Genomic DNA, 17,982 nt, shown 5'->3' on the forward strand with positions numbered 1-17,982 from the left:
AATGTGTCTGGTAAAATGTAGCGGATAAAATATTAATAAAATATCAATACTTGTAGGGAAAGTGGAAGACAATGCATGTATATGTGTGAAACCTGTACTGTATGCAAACAGACTCTTTCCCTGGGCTGATATTTACTTCATTTTGATAAGGCTGCTTACAGTTGATATTGTATATTCTGGAAGGCTTTGCTTTTTATTTTGTTGCTATCTCCAAGCAATTACATGGAGGCCACCAAATAAAGCGTGTTACATTTTGAGTGACTCTGCGTGTGTGTAGTGTGTATGCATATGTGTAAATACACTGTAGGATGTGAGTGCGCACATGTGTGCGTGTGTGCGTATGTGTAAATTAATCCAGCTTTATCTTCGTATGGGCAGTTATTCCCTATCTTAGATATAATATTATCTTTCCTTTTACAGGGGGGGCAGACATTCATTATTCCATTGCAAACATGTATTTTTTCATTAAATCCCCATTAAAAGAGAGAAAGGAGAAGTGAAAGACAGAAAAAAATCTCTCCCTGACGGAATAATTAATTTGGACCTTAAATTTCTTTTAAGCTCCCGGACAGTTAAAAGAGCAAGTCTGCCGTTCCCCTTCTTTCTTTCTTTCTTTCCTTCCTTTTTTTTTTTTTTTTTTCTTTAATTTTCCCTAGCCATCTAGTTTGTGTGCCTGTGCGTGTGTGTCTGTGTTACTAATGAAGTTTGCAGACTTGTGTTTGTATCCACGAGCTCGCTCCCTTCTGCTGCTGCCCCTTCTTCTCCGGGCTGGCTCTGGGGCTCCTGCAGCCCCCGGCAGCCGCGGCGGCTCCGGCTTCCCCGGCTCCGGGGCTGCGCGTCATTTGCAGCCAGGAGAATGTTGATCACCTCACTAATTACACCTCTCCCTCTCCTCTTCCCTCTCCTCTCCCTCTCCCTCTCCCTCGCTCGCTCTCTCCTCTCTCTCTCTTCTCTCTCTCTCTCTCTCATTCCCAGAGTGCATATCGGGAATAGACACACAAAGACATGCGCACTCAACTTAATCAGCCATTTTTTTAAACAGGGCTAAAACGATAATAATTAGCAGAATAAAGACATATCGGATTTTCATTTCCTTTCCTCCTTTTCCCAACCCCTTCACAACCAAACAGCGAGACCGCGGTCGGCACATGCTTTAACAACTCCTGGACCCCAAAGGACCGCTCCATGCCCCCCACTTCTTGCTCAATCATTTTTATTTTCACCCAATAAAGTTGGAGGATTATTTTTTTTATTATTTTTTTAATGAACCTTCTCTCGTTTACTTGGATGTGATCAGCTGTTAAGTAAATAAAGCAAAACAAAAAAAAGAGGCGAAGATCCAGTAGGAACTGCGAGGGGAAATGGAAAGTAAGTTTTTTCTTTAACTTTTATTGAGTAGTTTGTGTTAAATTTAGGTCGAGTATCGATTATCTTTCCAGGCTGATCTTGCACAATCTTTGATATTTCGCTCTCGCCCGCTCGCTCTCTCCCCCTCTCCCTGTGCCTCTTTCTCTCTCTCTCACATACACACACACACTCACATCCCCAGATCCCATGTACCTCTCCCCTCTCTCTCTCCCCCCTTTTTCCGCCTGTTTCCCCATTTTTAGGTACAGTATTTGCTCGCACTGGGGAAGGAGGGGCTGCTTTTTCTCTCTCCCTTCTTTCTCTCCCTTTCTCTTTTATACGGGGGTTACGTTTTGTTTGTGTATTTTTTATTTTTTTTTTCTTTGGTTCGGGGCTGTTGGTTTGGGTTTTTTTTTTTTCTCTCTCGGGCTGCAACTTTCGGATTAAGTGGAGGACCCTGCTCAGTTTTCAGAAGAGGTTCGGCGGGTGCCCCCCACTTTTTTATTTAGCTCTTTTTGTAGGGAGCTCGGGGAGAGGGGGAATACTGTCAGATTAGGGCAGACGTTACGGCTGTCAGAAGTCATCGCTTTCCAGCCCCTTTAGAGCTCGCACTCCAGTTTCGCACCTCGGTCCCCCAAAAACTTTGAGGTGCTTTTTGAAGGCGCATTCCGCTCTCCCACCCTCCTTCCCTCTCCTTTCCATCTCCAACCCCCTCGGCCTCCCAAACTTTCGCTTTCGGGCGTGGGGTGGTTGTGATGGTGGGATGCCAGCAGGGCAATGGGGACCCTGACTGCGTGCGTGTGCGTAGGAGAAGGTGTGGGGTGCTTTTTTCCTCTCTCCCCCTACACCCCCCGTTTTTATTTCGCAGGTAGGTTTCTCAGGAGCAGAGGCAGGGGTGGCTGTGCGGGTGTGTGTCGGTGTGTGTGCGCGCAGGGGGATCGCGCTGCTGGCTGCCTTCTCTGGCAGCAGGAGGAAGAGGAGCCCGTTAGGAGCGCGCACTGCCTCGCTGTCAGTTTCGCCGCGCAGCGCAGGGAGGCGGCCCGGGCCGGGCTGGCACTGCGCGGAAAGGCCCCGCCAGCGAGGATGCGCGGCTGCCGCTGCCTGCGGGTGGATGCTGGCCAGGAGCCGGCAGAGCCCCCGGCATCCCCGCCGTGCCGTGCCGTGCCGCTCCGCAGGAAAGGCTCCTTGCGGGCAGGGTCGGGGCTGCCTTCAGCGCAGTCTTTATGAAATTTTTGAAGGGGGGGGACGGGGACGGGACGGGGACGGTTGGTTTGCGGGACAGGCATCTATTTTATTTTATTATTATTTTTAAACCGAGGACGAAGGTGTTTAAGAAACACAACCAGGCAACCAAAAAAAAAAAAAAAAAAAAGCATCTCATAAACAGCGAGAAGGCTGTTCTGTTCCTGGTCTAACTGTTCATGCCAGAATCAAGTGCATCCTTTCCTATCACAGTGGCTAATGGCAGGCGCGTCCCTGCTTCCCCCTCTTGCCTTGCACGATGTTTCCTGCAAAAATGCTAATAAACTTTCCCCCATCTGATGCAAACTTAACGGCGGTTCCCCTCCACTCTTCCCCTCCTGTACCTTCTACATCCCCTTCCACCCCAGTCTTCCCAGCAGCGGCAGCAGAAAAAGCACGGGTTGGTATTTCTTTTGTTACCTGGAGCCGGGCGGCCGGGGTCTCCCGTCGGCTGCTGAGGGCACCGGGTCCGACCGGGAGCGGAGCCACATCACTCGGGTTCAGCCTGTTTCACCTCAGCGCCGTCCCGAGGAGGCTTTAGCCACCATTCAATAGCACACCCTCCTCCTCCTCTTCCTCCTTCCTTAGGTACCAAGGCAGAGATCGCAAACATAACAGCCCCCTCCCCACCAAAAAAAAAAAAAAAAAAAAAAAAAAAAAAAAAAAAAAAAAAAGCCCAACCAAAAGACAACTTGCCAGGCTGAAGATGGTGGATTTACATTAAGCCAGACACAGGCAGGTTCACTCAGGAAGTCTGAGCATCCCGTTTTCTGACAGTTGCATTTCCGCGGCTCCATTCCGTCCTCCTGTTTTTGTTTTTGTTTTGGTTTTTTTTTTTTCATTTTCTTTTTATTAGCCTTGTTCCGTTTTAAATCAAGGATTATGTAGTTGGCAGGAGGAGAACGAGAAAGAGAGTGGCAAGAGAGGGCTTGGGTGCTTTTGGGGTGGTTGCTGTGAGGGTGATTTTTTTTATGGTGGATTTTTTTTGTTGTTTTTTCCAATTGTGTTTTCCCTGGATTTGCAGTGGCTCGATCCTTAGGAGCGGTGGTGGAGTGTTTAAAAAGATCATATGTAGCATTATATTTTTAGTTTGGTGGTGGATGGATGGAAGAGGTAGTGAGAAGCCTTTGCAGCCCTGCCTGTTGTTGGTTAGATTGAGGCAGAGACTTGGCTGCGATTGGGACGCGACTGTGACATGGGCATCGATCGCTTCCATTGAGAGCAATGCAAAAACACAGCCTGGGTATGTAACACTCTCAGTGCCATCAACACTTGTTTTACTTTATATTTACTGGCAAAACTGACAGAACGATCTGGAGTGCTTTTCTTTGAAATAAGGAATACAAACATTTGGATGGGAAGGTGCACAAAGAAGATTGTGGAAGGAAACGGGGGGTTGAAGGTTGGGGTGTGTGTTGGGGGGGAAGAGCCTTAATCATCATTGCTCCACTTCCTATTCTACTGACTGTATTTAAGGAGTTTCTCTCTTTTCTCGACTGGGGGATCCTACTAAACTGGTTGAAATGAAAAAATCAGACAGTCATCCTTGAGGGAATATCTGCTAGTTTTTCAGGGCTTGTGATTTCAGCTGGTAGGAAGGCACAACAAATAAAAGATGGCTAGCCAGCTGTTTTAACCTCTTGCACCTGGCTCCAGAGCTGGGGTTCACCAGGATTATTCAGTTATTCGTGCTATCTGTGCTTGAATATTTATAGTGTATGATCTAGAGATCCACACAGTGCATCGTAGCATCTCTTTCTCCTTTAGTTGTAGGCTTTTTGGACTTCGTCAACATAAGCATGTATTCAATAGTTTTCATTTTTATGATAATGAACTTAGAGGGTCAATGAAATATAGGGGGTCATAAATCTGCAAAAGTGAAACCTACCCAAGGAACAAAGAAAGGTCAGGTAAACCATCTGTGTAAGTCACAGTAATAGTACCTTCTGTTTGGTTTATGCAGTGATACTGCTGTATTATTCTCTAAAATGAAACTTATCCGCTAGATCAAGTTAAAATTAAAGGAAAGCTGGGGAGATGATAAATGGCATTGCGTGCATCTTTCCGAATAGGGAGACGGTTGTGTTCCTTGATTTTTTGAATAGTTTAGGTTTATTTGTGAAGATGGTGCACCAGCAAAGAACATATAAAGGGGGCTGAGAAAAATCACTGTTTAATATTGCAGAATTTACTGCTTCCATTCTGACCATGAGCCTAAATTTACACAATGAAATTTGATTATCTCTAATAACAATATTAGATCCTGCACTGGATGGATGAGAATTGAGGTGGTTTTGTTGATTGCAAGGGTTTAATGTTGCATTTCAGAATCTGATGTGGTTTAGCCTCCCTTCCATTAACTGGAAAACCCCTGAGGTTTTACAATTATTTCTTAAAGATAATACATTTAAGATTGCATTGGTAGGCTGAAGAAAAGTCATAAAGGCAAGAAGGGAAGCCCTTAATAACTCTTGAGATTCAGACATGTTCAGCAGTTAGATTGGCTCTGACTTCACCAAGGGTCGACAATGTGTCATTTCCATGAAGCCAAATTGCCCTCTGCCTATATGATATTAATGTGCAAATCAATATTTCAGGGATTAAATTTCCCTTCTTCATTTTTTATGGTTTCTACCTCAATAAGTCTCAAGTCTATTAGAAGAGGCTGGATGATTTAAAATCTTTCACTGCAGAATGGCTTGTCGTAGCCTTGTTTCACAGACCGTTTTTGGATTTTCGTTATAAAAGACTAAAGGCATTCCAAAGAAGTTGATAGTCAATATAGGGACATGCTCACTGTTGTAAAGTCCTTGTTCGATTAAGAGCTAAAAAGGTACTGAAAATATAATATATATGTTTATATAATATATATACATTCTACTGCTTTAAAAATATTGTGTTAATCACCTATTGATTTATTTCAAAATCAATTGAAGCTCTTTCTTATTAGTGATTTGTTCAGCATTCTTCAGCCTTGTTGTTAATTTTGTTAAACAGCATGCATGAATTAATCTGCTGGTAGAATGTGGTTTGGGTTTTCTTTGAAGCATACTTAAAACCAAGCATTTTTACCTATTGAAGCTAAATGGTGTGAACAGTTTAGTATTGTGGGGAGAACCAGAGCACTGTTTTCTGCACTTCAGATTCATCATTGTTTTAATGAAGCTAAGGGGCGTTTTGTAAATATTTTATGATTTCTGCTCAGACGCTTATCAGCAATGTTTATTATAAAGAGTTTCCATTGAATATTCAGGATCAGTTAAAAATTAAAATGGCGTTATCTAATCTGGAAGGAAACAATACATGACAGAAAATTTAGGTCAAAATAGGAGGTTGTGACTGTATCACATAATCTTGGGAAGGCCCTACTGTCTATCATTTAGTGTTGTTTTATAGTCTTAGACCATCTGGACCAAGTTCCGCACAGCTGCATGAATTTCATATGTGATAGAACATTTTTTCCATTCAGTGTGAAATGTTCCTTCCTAAAAACGTACACCAGACTCGCTTAATTTAGTCTACTAAAAGAAATGCACATGAAAAAGGACAAAAGGCTCTTTAATCTCTGCAAGCTGTTTGTTTTTCTTCAAGATTCCTGTCTGTTTGGGTTTGAAAAGTCATGTTTATTGAGCAGATGATTCTGAGGTGTGACATTAAAATAATATATGATTTTTGTGCTAGTTTCTGCTCTCCTGGTTAATTTGCAGAACTACTTTTTATGCCTGTCAAAACACAGAGTTAATCTATTCTTATTTACAATTAATCTCAATAAAATTAATCTTAACTATGCCTTAGTCAGTAGCTTAAAATATCTAATTATATTCAATTAACTGCTGTCATAGTAATTAACACTGCTTAATTGCCTCTGCATATATTTATGTAAAGCTCATTAGTTACTGCTTGCTCTTTTTTCCTTTTCTCATTCTCATTTTTTGTGGCTCTGAGAGTGCTGACATAAAACCCAGCCTAGTTTTTGACAATTTGGGTCTTGAAGAACCTGTGGCAATGGCAATACATGTGTTTGTAACCTGTTATGTTGGTAAATATTTGTGTTTTCATATGAAAAAAGGGTACCAGAGCTGGATCTCTAAAGAACTTCCAGACCAGCTCCCCTCTCCCCGCCCCCCCTTTCTTTTTCCTACTCTCAACATATACAAAAATGTTTTCTAGCCTTGTTGATAGAAATATGAGAAGCCAGGTTAAGCTTTGTGTTTATAAATGAAGAGCTTTTCTGCATCTGCCTTGGGGCTGTACCCAGAAGGCAGAGCTTTGCTGCTCCGAATTCATTCAAAGGGTTAAAGACTTGGCCAGGGTTCAAACTGAGAAGCGCCCAGGGAAAGTGCATGTGAATATGTACAAGTTTCATGTAATTAGTGCTTAATTATATTAACATATGCAAATTGTCAACTTAGGAGCTTGTTGAGCTGGCAAAGATCAGCCAGGCACAATTGCTGTATTGTTCTGAAACAATAATGGATTTCAAGTTGGATTGTGAAAACACATAACTAGCTATCTAATTTAACTCATACCATGGTGAAATTTCATTAGTTTCCATGGAGACTGGTTTAATTGTGCTGACTAATGTTCTGGGCTGCAGAATGTCCTAAAAAGAAAGCGTTGTTTGCCTAATCCACCTTACAATGACACTTGTTTGTACATGTTTCCCTTGTGTGAGAATTTGCATATGCAAATAAATAGTTTCTCTGCCCCATTTGTCATGGCTGTTCATTACCCATGAAGAGGACATTGTTACTAGGCTGTTACTGAGTCTCCCAAGACAGGATAGTGTCAACCAGTCCAGCCACATTCTTTCATAATTTGTTTCTGATTAATAGACCAAAGTGAGGCTCATTCTATTCAGGCCTCTGCAAAGGGAAGGTCAGTTCTGTCACTGAAAAGAGTTTCCGCAGCAACTGAAGTTTTTTTCTCTCCCTCCCCCTTCCCTCTTGCTTTGGCTAAAATAATAATATTTAAAATAATGTATTCTTGCTCTAAGGAATAACTCCACTAATAATCTCTAGTTTCCTAAGCAAAAGATAGGAAAATAAAGGAGATTCTGGTATTGGAATATTAATCCTGTTTTTGACAGAAAGGTAAACTGATATAATTGCTTTTCAGTCGAAGGAATGGGGGTTTATACAAGTGTGAAAGCATCGGAAAAGGATTAGCATTTTTTTGCATAATGAAAAGCTCTGTTGAATAGGGCACTGAATGGTTGACTGAATGACTGAGATGAAAGGAAGATGAAAATGCAGGCTCCTCTTTCTTTATGCCTATGTTCAGCTCTCCCTAAAGTTATGTTTGTCCAAGGCTTGAGAAAACAAGCAGAAGCTCAGATTTTAGCAACTTGCTAAGATCTCCTGAGTTTCCATCATCGTGTGAAGTAGTATGTGTGAGAGTAGTATTTGTGCAACTAAAGGCTGAGAAACACAGGTTTGTATGGAGAGGAGCTCCAGGAACATGACAGGCAAACCAAATATTGACTATTGGGTATGGAGGATTCCCAGCACTTTACTTGGGGGAAGGAAAGAGGCAGGAGGGGGCCTGCAGGGAGGGAAGGAGCTATTTTAAAAGTTGCCAATGGAAATTATGCATCAAGGCAAAATAATCTAATAAGGTTTGGTATTCAAGGAAGCAGGGTTTAGTCAATATCTGTTTTAATTATTAAACTATTTCTCTTTTGGAAAAAGTTATGAATTCTGACTCAGTGCTAAGTGTTTATGCGGTATAGGAGCCTTGCTGGGGAAAAAAATGCCTCTCTTTGTTTGGCTTTGAAAATAGATATAGCTTACTGAAATAGAAATTGATACATGCACATAAGGAGCGGGGTTTTTGGCATGACTGCATCAGCGTACCCAGGTTGTCTGAAACAGATGGATTCTCGTAGATTTAGGTGGCAAGAAAGGCCCCATTCTCCTTCTGCAATCAGTGCTAGCGCACACTGATTTCAACCAGAGCAGGATCAGGCCTCCAGACAGGGCTGCAACTGGTTAGCTGTTGACAATGTGATCAGTGCTTCTAATTATGCTCTCTCAACAGTAATTAGGGCAGTTAAAATACCATAAGTGTTGAGCCACTTTTGAAAGTGGGAAGTGGGTCTTTTGTACGTATGTAAATCAAATGCAGTGTGAATAATTATTTGTATGTATGCATATTAAATAGGCTCTCTTTTTTTTTTTCAGGTCAACATAATTACTGATTTAGAGCTACTGTGGAAAACTGTTGGTAGTTAGACTAAATATTAACTTGTTTGGGGGATTTTATTTTTAGTTTGCAGAACGTTTATTTGTGAATGCTTGTTAGTTCAGTATTGGGCTTTATCTGGTAATATTTAAACAGTTTGAGATGCCTCTGAAATTGGGATTATTTATGGATAAATGAAGTAAAACTGTAAATGCAGTCAGTGCTTGGTAAGAATAAAATCACAAAAATTCTCTCTTTTAAGACAAAGTTAAAGACTTTCTGTGGGACTTGCGAATGTTTTACTGCGCACTTTATGAAATTCCTTAAAACTTCTTTTAAAGGAACATGCACAGGGGATAGTCTTTCATTCTGGGAACAGTTTATTAGTGTATTTCCATAAGAAAAATGTGTTAATTTTAAAAATAAATTAATTTATATTTTAAAATATTGTTAACCAAGCACCATGTGTTGTCTCTGGCAAAGTTCCAGCCACTGTAGAACTGGATAACACATGGGTTAATAACTTATGTGATGTCTGCATTCTCACTGAATGGGCAGAAAACCAGAACACTGAGATACTGGGATTCAAGATTTTACAGGATAAGATGTAACACAGAGTATGTTTGTGTGAACAGATGCACAGATAGAATAAACTAAAAGGCACGTGTTTATTAATTTTACCTAGTAGGTCATGGGTTCTTTTTGGTTGTTGTTGAGATTTGCTGTTGGTTTTGAAAGGGGTAATAAACATATTTATCAACAGGATTCAGCAGACCTGTAGAGATAAACTTGTTTTGCATAAATAAGGGCAGTAAGTTTAGTCTTTAATTCCTTTTTCACTGGTCCCTGTATAGCACACTTATACCAATATTTTCATTATTACTGCAGGTTTTGCTGAGTTCCAAACTGAGCCAGAAAAGTTTGTACTGGTCTGAAATATGGCTGTCTTGTTGAGGATTGACTTTTTTTGCTTAAACAAAATATTCTAACGAATGGTTTAACTTAGTTATATGATCAAAGTTTGCCATACTAAGACTTTTTTTTACATGCTCATATTGCTCAGAATCACCTTTCAAATAAAAAAAAAAAAAACCAACAAAAAAGAGATATTTATGAAGTAATTTGTCCAAATTATATTTTATTTGCTTTTGGTACTTTTGAGAACAATTTTTAAAATGTCCAGAACCTAGGATCTCTTTACAGACAAATCATGCACTTAGAGAATTCCTGGAGATCTGATAGGCTGTACCAGCTCCTAAGAAGGTGTTATAGTCCTTCAGGTCAATAGTTCACGAACTAAAGGCTGTATGTGTATGACAGACCTTGGTGATTCTGAAAGCAACCATTTACTATATAGGCTTCAAGCGCTAGATGTACATCTAAGACTGTATTTAAATGGACAAATTTTATGGTTCTGAAACAAAGAAATCCTTACAAAATGCCTGTGTTGATGTGAGCCTAGGGCATGTAAACCCAAAAGAATCATATTCTTTCCATTGACTCCAAACTAAATTAACAGCGACTCCTCTGAAATCAGAGGAGTGATATCGATGTAAAACTGGCAAGACATACAGTTTTGATATTAGTAAAAAAAGAATCAGGCCTTTAGTTACCAGTTGACAAGAATTCCATGAAATCAAATTTACAAGGTTTCATCTTCTCTTTTGCACTACCATTTCCATTTTTATGGATGGTGTGCTTAGTGCAGAAGGCACAGAAGTGTCCATAAGAAAGAGGCTTTCCAGCAAAGCTGGTTGGAGTCAGTTCTGGTCCTTTTAACAGGTAATGGCAGAGCTCAGGGTCTGAGAGCAGCAGCTGCTGAAGTCTAGCTCCTCCTTGTTTTGACACCGAGGCTGCCTTATAAATTCACCTAATCTGAGATGACAAGGCACCTGTTGTTAGTAGTGCTCCAGTGTTTAGGATGCTGATGGAACCCTGGAGTAATCCCAGTTATTTGCACACTTGTTCCAGAAGTTGGTAGTGTAACAGATAAGAATAATCTCTTTTTGAAAATAACAAAACCTAACTTCCTTCTTTCTGTTTCTTTGCTGGGGAGGATCCTTTGATTTTTGGTATTCAGAGGGCCAGAGCTTTTGTAAGAAGAGGGGGGAAAAAAATCTAAAAAAATCTTGGATTTGCCAAGTGCTACATGATGGTTTCAAATGCAGCTGTTTTTTTCTGTGTGAGAAACCTGGTCACCTTCAAGTAAGAGTTTCTCCTCACTTAATACGTAACACTTCATGTGCCTTCCCCACTCCAGAAAATAAGCTTCTGAGTGAAAAGTGGCTTCCTAAACAGGAAGCTTATTCCTGTGGGTTTCACTCTGGTCCTTTTATATTTTTTTATATTGAAATATGGCTATTGATTTTGTTTACAGCACTGAGGGTTTAAATTAAAGAAAATGTAACATTTCTAAAATAAATTATTTAGCTATATGGCAAATGTCACCCTTCAGTCCCTCAGTTCCTTTGAGCTTTATGAACCATTCACCAAAAAATCACTTTCTTTCTTTGCCATTGCAGCACCCTTTGGGGTTGGAAATGTCACCCCAAGCACAAACAACCGTGAGCCACTCTGCTTCAGTACAGCAGCGTGCTTCAGGACTGTTTCCAGCAGGAGCACCCAGCTGCTGTAGGGAGACAAAATATGATTTCTCACTGGGTCATTGGCCCGTGCACTGGGACAGCCATTTCAGCTGTGGTGAAAAGCATCACTGGAGTTTTAAGTCTCACCTTGTCTGGCCTGTAGATTTCTCTCTCACTTGATGGGTGGTTTCCCCAGCACTGCTGCAGTTTCCAGTTTTGTCCGAGGGCCTCTTCCAAAGTCCAGTGCCACCTCATCGATTTCCCTAGGTTTGGATCAGGCCCTAGCGAGAGGATGAGTGTCCTCTGCTGAGGTACCCGCCACAATTCAAGCAGCAGTAGGTCAGCACTGCTGGGCAGCCATCCCCCAGCCCTGCAGCAGGGACCGTGCACTGAAATCACAAGGCAGAGCAGTGCCATCAACTTTTTTTTTTCCCGAAGTGGGTGGAAAGGCAACAAGAAACAATGGAGTCGAAAAATGTTAGTATTTAAACACAGCAGAAACTGGGAGTCTGACAATAACTCAGCTACTACAGAGTCAATTCAGCCATCTGGAGATTGTGACACGTCCAGAAAGGGAGGGGTGTGTGGGGGAGACAGACCTTAAAAATGAAGGATTTCATTCCATGTTGAAATGTATTCTCCACGCAGGCTGCTGCTTTAATGTTGAACAGCTTAGGTCTCTGAGTGGTTTTGTGCATCAAAGACGTACGTACCGAAACACCTAGTGTCTTGCCGCAGTTGGATGTTAATGTTTCTGGACCAGTGTTGCTTGGCCCAGCACTGAGTTTACTTTTGATATCTGTTTGTTTTTCAATGTTATCATTATTTAAAAATAGATTTTGAGGCTGTTTGAATTTTTTAAATACATACAATAGCAGTGATTTATAAACATTCCTGGTTTCAGCTGTAGCTGTACAAAAGGGCTGAATCTGTTCTCAGCATATTTTTTACATGATTTTAATAATTGGAAGCAAGTATGTTAGAAATCTTTTAGGTTCATTTAAAAATCTATGCAATTTAAACAAACGCTGGATTGTGTAATGGTTTGTCTGGGAATTACTTAGGCTGCACAGCGTAATAATATTTTATTAGCTGTCATTTGTTTTCTAGGAGGAAAATGGTGATTTTTATGTTGTGTGCTATGTAAAAACTTGGCACTGAAATGGGACAGTGCCTGAACACGGATTTCTAAAAAGGTGGGACAGTAGCTGCCCAAAAGGTGAAGACTTGAGAAAAATTGGGGTGGGTCATTTCTTTCCTGAAATGAAGCAGGGCACAGATTAGGAGCCATTAAGGCTTGCCAGGAGTTGCTGGTCATAAGAAGCCTGTTTAAGTGCTCACTGTCAACAAGGAAATCATGGGCAGCACTTAAAGTGGCTCACCTCTGATTTATTCATAAACCTCACACGAGCACTTGGCTTTGTTCTTGCTCTGGTAAGGGGGAACTGATGCCAATAAGAACAGGAATAAAGAGCTTCTTGCATGGTCCAGAAGTGAATAGCACTTTATCTCGAAGCATGACCTCCATTCCCAAGATCTGTTGTGCCACAGTTGACTCTGCTAGATGTGTATTCTCAGATGAATTGCTAGAAGAGGTTACAACAAATATATACTTTGTAAACCCTCTAGATGTAACAAGAACTATGTATCTGGAACTTAGGTTCTAACTGACAGAAAGGTTGCGTTATTCATAACAAACTGAGAGATTTCCGTTTCAGACAGTGTTTTATGTTGGTGTTTTTAATATGAGTCAGAAAACAGTATGATCATATGGCTGCGATTCAAATGAAAATTTTATATTCTTTAAGGGATTCATTTGAGAAACATATTTTGATAGAAGCAGACACACAGAAATGCGAAGTAGTTCAGAGGCGGAAAAGAAAAGAAAAAAATTGACTTTGCTGCTAGATGTATTTGATTGTTGCTGCTTTATTTTTGTTTCTCTAGAAAAGGCAAAGTAGTGCTTGCAGTCCGCGATGGGGGAAGGGACCTTTCGAAGACGGTCAACTGCCATGTTTGCACTGGGGCAGAGGTTGAGTACAGTTACTTAAATCCCCAGAGAAACATTTAGTTAACGCTAGTCTCTTTCTGATCCTGTCTGAGTCTGGTTTTCTTTCCTGCTTTTTAATGAAGTTTGTTTGTGGCTGTGTTTAGGTTATGTTTTTAAACTGACTTGCATTTTCACAACAGATTTGACCAAAAGTGCTGTAATGGAAGACAGTGATGAGAGTTAATGATACGTCTTTGATAAAGCAGTCCTCGTGTGCAATCTGATCACAGCCATCAGCTCATTTGTCATGGCTGAAGTGAAAATGTCAGGACCAATGAGTGTATCAGTGCTGAAGGGGGCGAAAGGGCTTTTGGAGACACTTTTGTACTGGGAGTGGGCCATAGCTTAGATGCAGCTCTAGGGAAATACTGGGATTAGCCAACTCTGTGCACAAATCCCTAGCATAACAGAATTAGTTGGGAAAATGAGGTTTGTTAGGAAAAAAAAAAAAATTCTGTAGAACTGCTCTAGGCTGCAGCTCAGGAACTACGCAAACCACTAAGGCATTTTATTAAAATAAATTTAGCAATGTGAACATACATTCCAACAAAACTCACAATTGGTAGCCAGCATTATAACAAACCTCATCTTTAATGCATTTTGCATATGTGTGTGGGTTTGCTTCTGGAAAAAAAAAAAAAAAAAGAAAAGAAAAAAGAATTTAAAATAAATACAGTCATCACAATCTTAAAAGAAGGCTTTCTGAATTTGACACAGTGGAAATTAATACAACTTATATAAATGCAAACTGATGCTGATGATCTTTTTGCATGGGTTAGTTCAAATAAAATATAAGGGCAGTCTCCCTGCTGCAGGCACGTCTTTACTCAGGAGCTGTAATTCATACTATAGGAATATACTGATTGCCAAACTGGGACTCTGGTGTGGCTAGCCTCCTCTCTCTTTGACTGGTCTGTAGAGGATGTTTCAGGAGAATATCACAGAAGGCAGATGTAGGATAAACTATTATATACTCCTGCCTTGCCATAACTGCAAATGCAAATTGTTTAGATCTCTGAAGGGTAAGGTTTAATATCCCTTACATTTTTTTTCTTTTTTATAATTTTTTTTTTTTTGAGTGCACATTCATTACAATAACTCTGGATACTTTCAGCAGCTAGCTTTTATTGTTTTTTAATGTTGGTAGATTCATGATCTCAGTGGTAACCTGCAGCAATGAGTCCTACTATCTAACCCCTTTCCCTCTCTCATTGTGGGGTTTTAATTTGTCACAGTTTAGCTTTCTTGGAAACTTGCTACTTGTCTTTTGGTAAACCTTGTCTTGCTTCCTTCTATGTACCTGGAAAAAGCAGGGTGCTTTTGCCACTATGTTGTCCATAAAAATGCTGAAGAAATCTTGATTTATTTGAGGTGGGGATCCTACTTGCCAGACCTATTCAGCTGCTGTGGGACTGGGTAGGTGTTTAACCAGGTAATCCCATTAGCTGTACTATGCCAGCTCAAGAGGAGTGAGCAGGAATGAGTTATTCCATCTCCAGTGTGTGGAGCGGTTATTGAGGAATTGTCAGAATACTAGATGTGTGTAGCTGTCTGTCTGGCTACACCAGTTAGTTATGGCTATTTGCCTATGGAAGGGATATTTACATGTTTTGCTGCATTTCCCGTGTTTTTGATATTGTAGAATTGGGGTTGTTTTAACTTCACAGATCCATGCCAAGGATGAAAAACTGGGCTACGGGCAGTTTTTCCTTTGTTTGGTGTAGCTATTACAAGTGCTGCTGCAAGTTTATCATCTTTCCTTTTTAATGGAAGGCTGAAATGAAAATTAAGTTTGGTATTGACTCCATTGTACATCACTGATCTGGTACTTGCCACCATTATGCTAGGCCTTTGAAATGGAGCAGAGTGTGGCAGGGAACGGCACTGGCCTTCTATGCGCTCTGGGTTATTAGTGTGCCTGTGTCACTGCTGTGTGTTGCACAGTGTTCACCTGTGGTGGAAAGCTCTTGCTTTCTTTTTCTTTCCCAAAACTTGGGAGGAAGTTCGGGAACACGCAGAACTAGCACGTACACTGATCACAGGAGGTGGAGAGCAGGGGATATGTGGCAGAGCCTTAGGCTGTGGCTCAGAAACCAGGTAATTGCCTCTGGTAAGCCTAGGCTTCCTCACAGCAGGCTTGCAACTGGCACGTGAAACTACCTTTTGTGGTCATGGGCTTTGGGGCTGTGGTACTTCTGGGCCTTTTTGTACTATGAACATGGCCACAGGGACTAAAGATACCAGGTAACCTCAAAACTGGCATAGAAATAAGTAACAAAGCTGCAGTCACTAGTCTTTAAACCTCAAACACTTCTCTGTTTATGTGTCAGTGTGAGTGGCAGCAGCAGAGTAATTTACTTAACCTAACTAATACTTATGTTTGTTAGGAGTCATCTGCAGATTTCTTCCATTTCATGTACAGTGAATTGTCCTCTTTCAGATAATGTGCTTGTACTACCTTTTTTTTTTTTTAATTCTATTGATTTACAGTATTGAAGTGAAATATCTGATACCTGTTTCCTGCACTTTGACTGTACATAGTCAAAGAAGCTGATGAGATCCTTCCCTCCCTTCCACAAGCCCTTTAGCTGTTTTAAATGTATAATTATCATTGCATGTCATTTGATAGCTGCACTAATTGCTGCCAACCATTGTCTGTTTGCACTTAATGCTGAAACCTGATCAACATCCTGCTTTGGTTGATGTTTGGTGGTAAACTTTAATTAACTCTTATTGCATTGAAGAAGAGCTCAGTCTCTGTGCTAACTAATCATTTACCTTCATTATGTCCTGACAGCTCCACTTGTTCCTGGTACTAATAGATACACCAGTCAGTAAATAAACCTGCAAACCTTCATGCCTTGAAGTTGTTCCACATTGATATTTTGTTGCTTAGAGTATAATGGTGTAAAGATAATTATTTCAGTTAGTTCTGTATCTCTGCTTTTTCAGACACCAATCTCAAATTGCCTTTTTCATGCCAGACAATATCATTTTAATAGTAACTGTTGATTTAAGATAACATTATTCCTTCAGCATGGTTCCTATATACATGCATCTTTTGAATCAATACAATTAAGCTTGTCTCCTGTTGGAATTCTTGTAATTATTTTTCCTGAAATACTTTTCCTGTAATGATATTGAAGTTAAAGTAATCAGGTTACTGGCAGATCATGTAAAATTCAACTCAAAATTGCTGGCTGCTTGATTTTAATTTGTCTGACATCAAGTTTGTTTGAAAAGGGATAATATGTGGTTAAACCAAGGAGCTTATAATTATGGTTGACATTTGTTTGTTTATAATGAAATCTAATTAAAGTTCATACATTTTAAAACACAAAAGTTAATTACCGAATTGCTCACTTCACTTATGCACAGCAGTCAAATTAACTTGCAAAGCAAAAAAATGACAAAAGACTATGCATAATAAAAACAAAATGCCCAGCTGATCTTGGCAATACAAAACAAATTTGCCATGATAATATTCTAGAAAAAACAAATGCTTTATTAATAACTGAACTGTTAAAAAAACATCCTGTTTAATCACTGACCAGGCTGATTTTAATACAGAGAAATACTTAAATGTTTAACATGATTTACAGCACCCAAGGCTTTTTTTTCAGATGCATAATTGGAAGAGTCTTGCAGCCTTGTAAATGTGCACAAAAGCACCATTCTTTATTTTTTGTTTTCATCAAGACTCTTTTTGAAGTCATCTGGAGTTGTAGTATCTCCCTAAGAACTGGAATGTTTGACTACCTGCCTTGTTATAACTCTTAGAAGCATTTTTAGCATGCAAGCAAATTAGTATTAGGCAAACAAAAAAGTACTGTAACATTTATTTCTCAGTTGGTTTTGAGACAACAAAGAGGTTAGGTGAATATTGTGGAGCCACTTTGACTCCCTGGTCATTAATTGTTATTTTTGCAATTCAGTCTTACCTACTGAATGTGCTGACAGAAGACACATCTAGACTTTAGTAAAATCACAAAGTTTGTGATAATTCACACTTTAAAAGGCTATGTTATTCTTTTACATTATTACGGTATTTTTAGTATACTTACCTTATGTTAATATTACATATTTCTTAAATTAGATATAAGTTTAATGAAGCTTATATTTCTGTAATTTTTTTCTTAAAAGCTGTGAATGTTAATGATCTCTTTCACAGTGTTTGCGAACAGGTGACAGATCCAGGCTGTGTGATTTTTCATGAAGATAATTAGGATTAATTTTCTAGCTGCTTCTATTTAATTTATTTCTATGTGTGTTTAAAACAACATCTAATGTAAACTAACTTTGGTCAGAGTTAAAGAGATTAAATGGTGAAAGCTTTACAGATTGGGAGTATTGACATATGAATAAACACAGTAAATACGATTTATTAATTCCTAAAATGATTAATGCAGCAAATTTCTTTAAAGGAAAAAGAAATATGGATTCAATAGCTAAGATTTATATTTAGCAGGATTATTAACTTGAACTTCCAAATTTAATAGGGATTTTGGGGGTGACAAGGGAAAGCATGGGGGCTCTTTTCACTAATGGCACGCTTGTAAAAGAGAGTGTAATTTA

General features: G+C 39.8%; 1 protein-coding gene across 1 annotated transcript in view; it reads left to right on the forward strand.

The window, feature by feature from the left end:
- Positions 1-1,291: 1,291 nt before the first annotated feature.
- ZFHX4 (zinc finger homeobox 4) overlaps positions 1,292-17,982 on the forward strand; it is a 151,987-nt gene continuing 135,296 nt past the window's right edge. The window contains exon 1 of the mRNA XM_065668468.1: positions 1,292-1,368. The gene's annotated coding sequence lies outside the window, so the exon portion shown is untranslated. The remainder of the gene's footprint in view (positions 1,369-17,982) is intronic.

This window comes from Lathamus discolor, chromosome 2 (genome assembly GCF_037157495.1).
Source record: "Lathamus discolor isolate bLatDis1 chromosome 2, bLatDis1.hap1, whole genome shotgun sequence".
Classification (NCBI taxonomy): domain Eukaryota; kingdom Metazoa; phylum Chordata; class Aves; order Psittaciformes; family Psittacidae; genus Lathamus; species Lathamus discolor.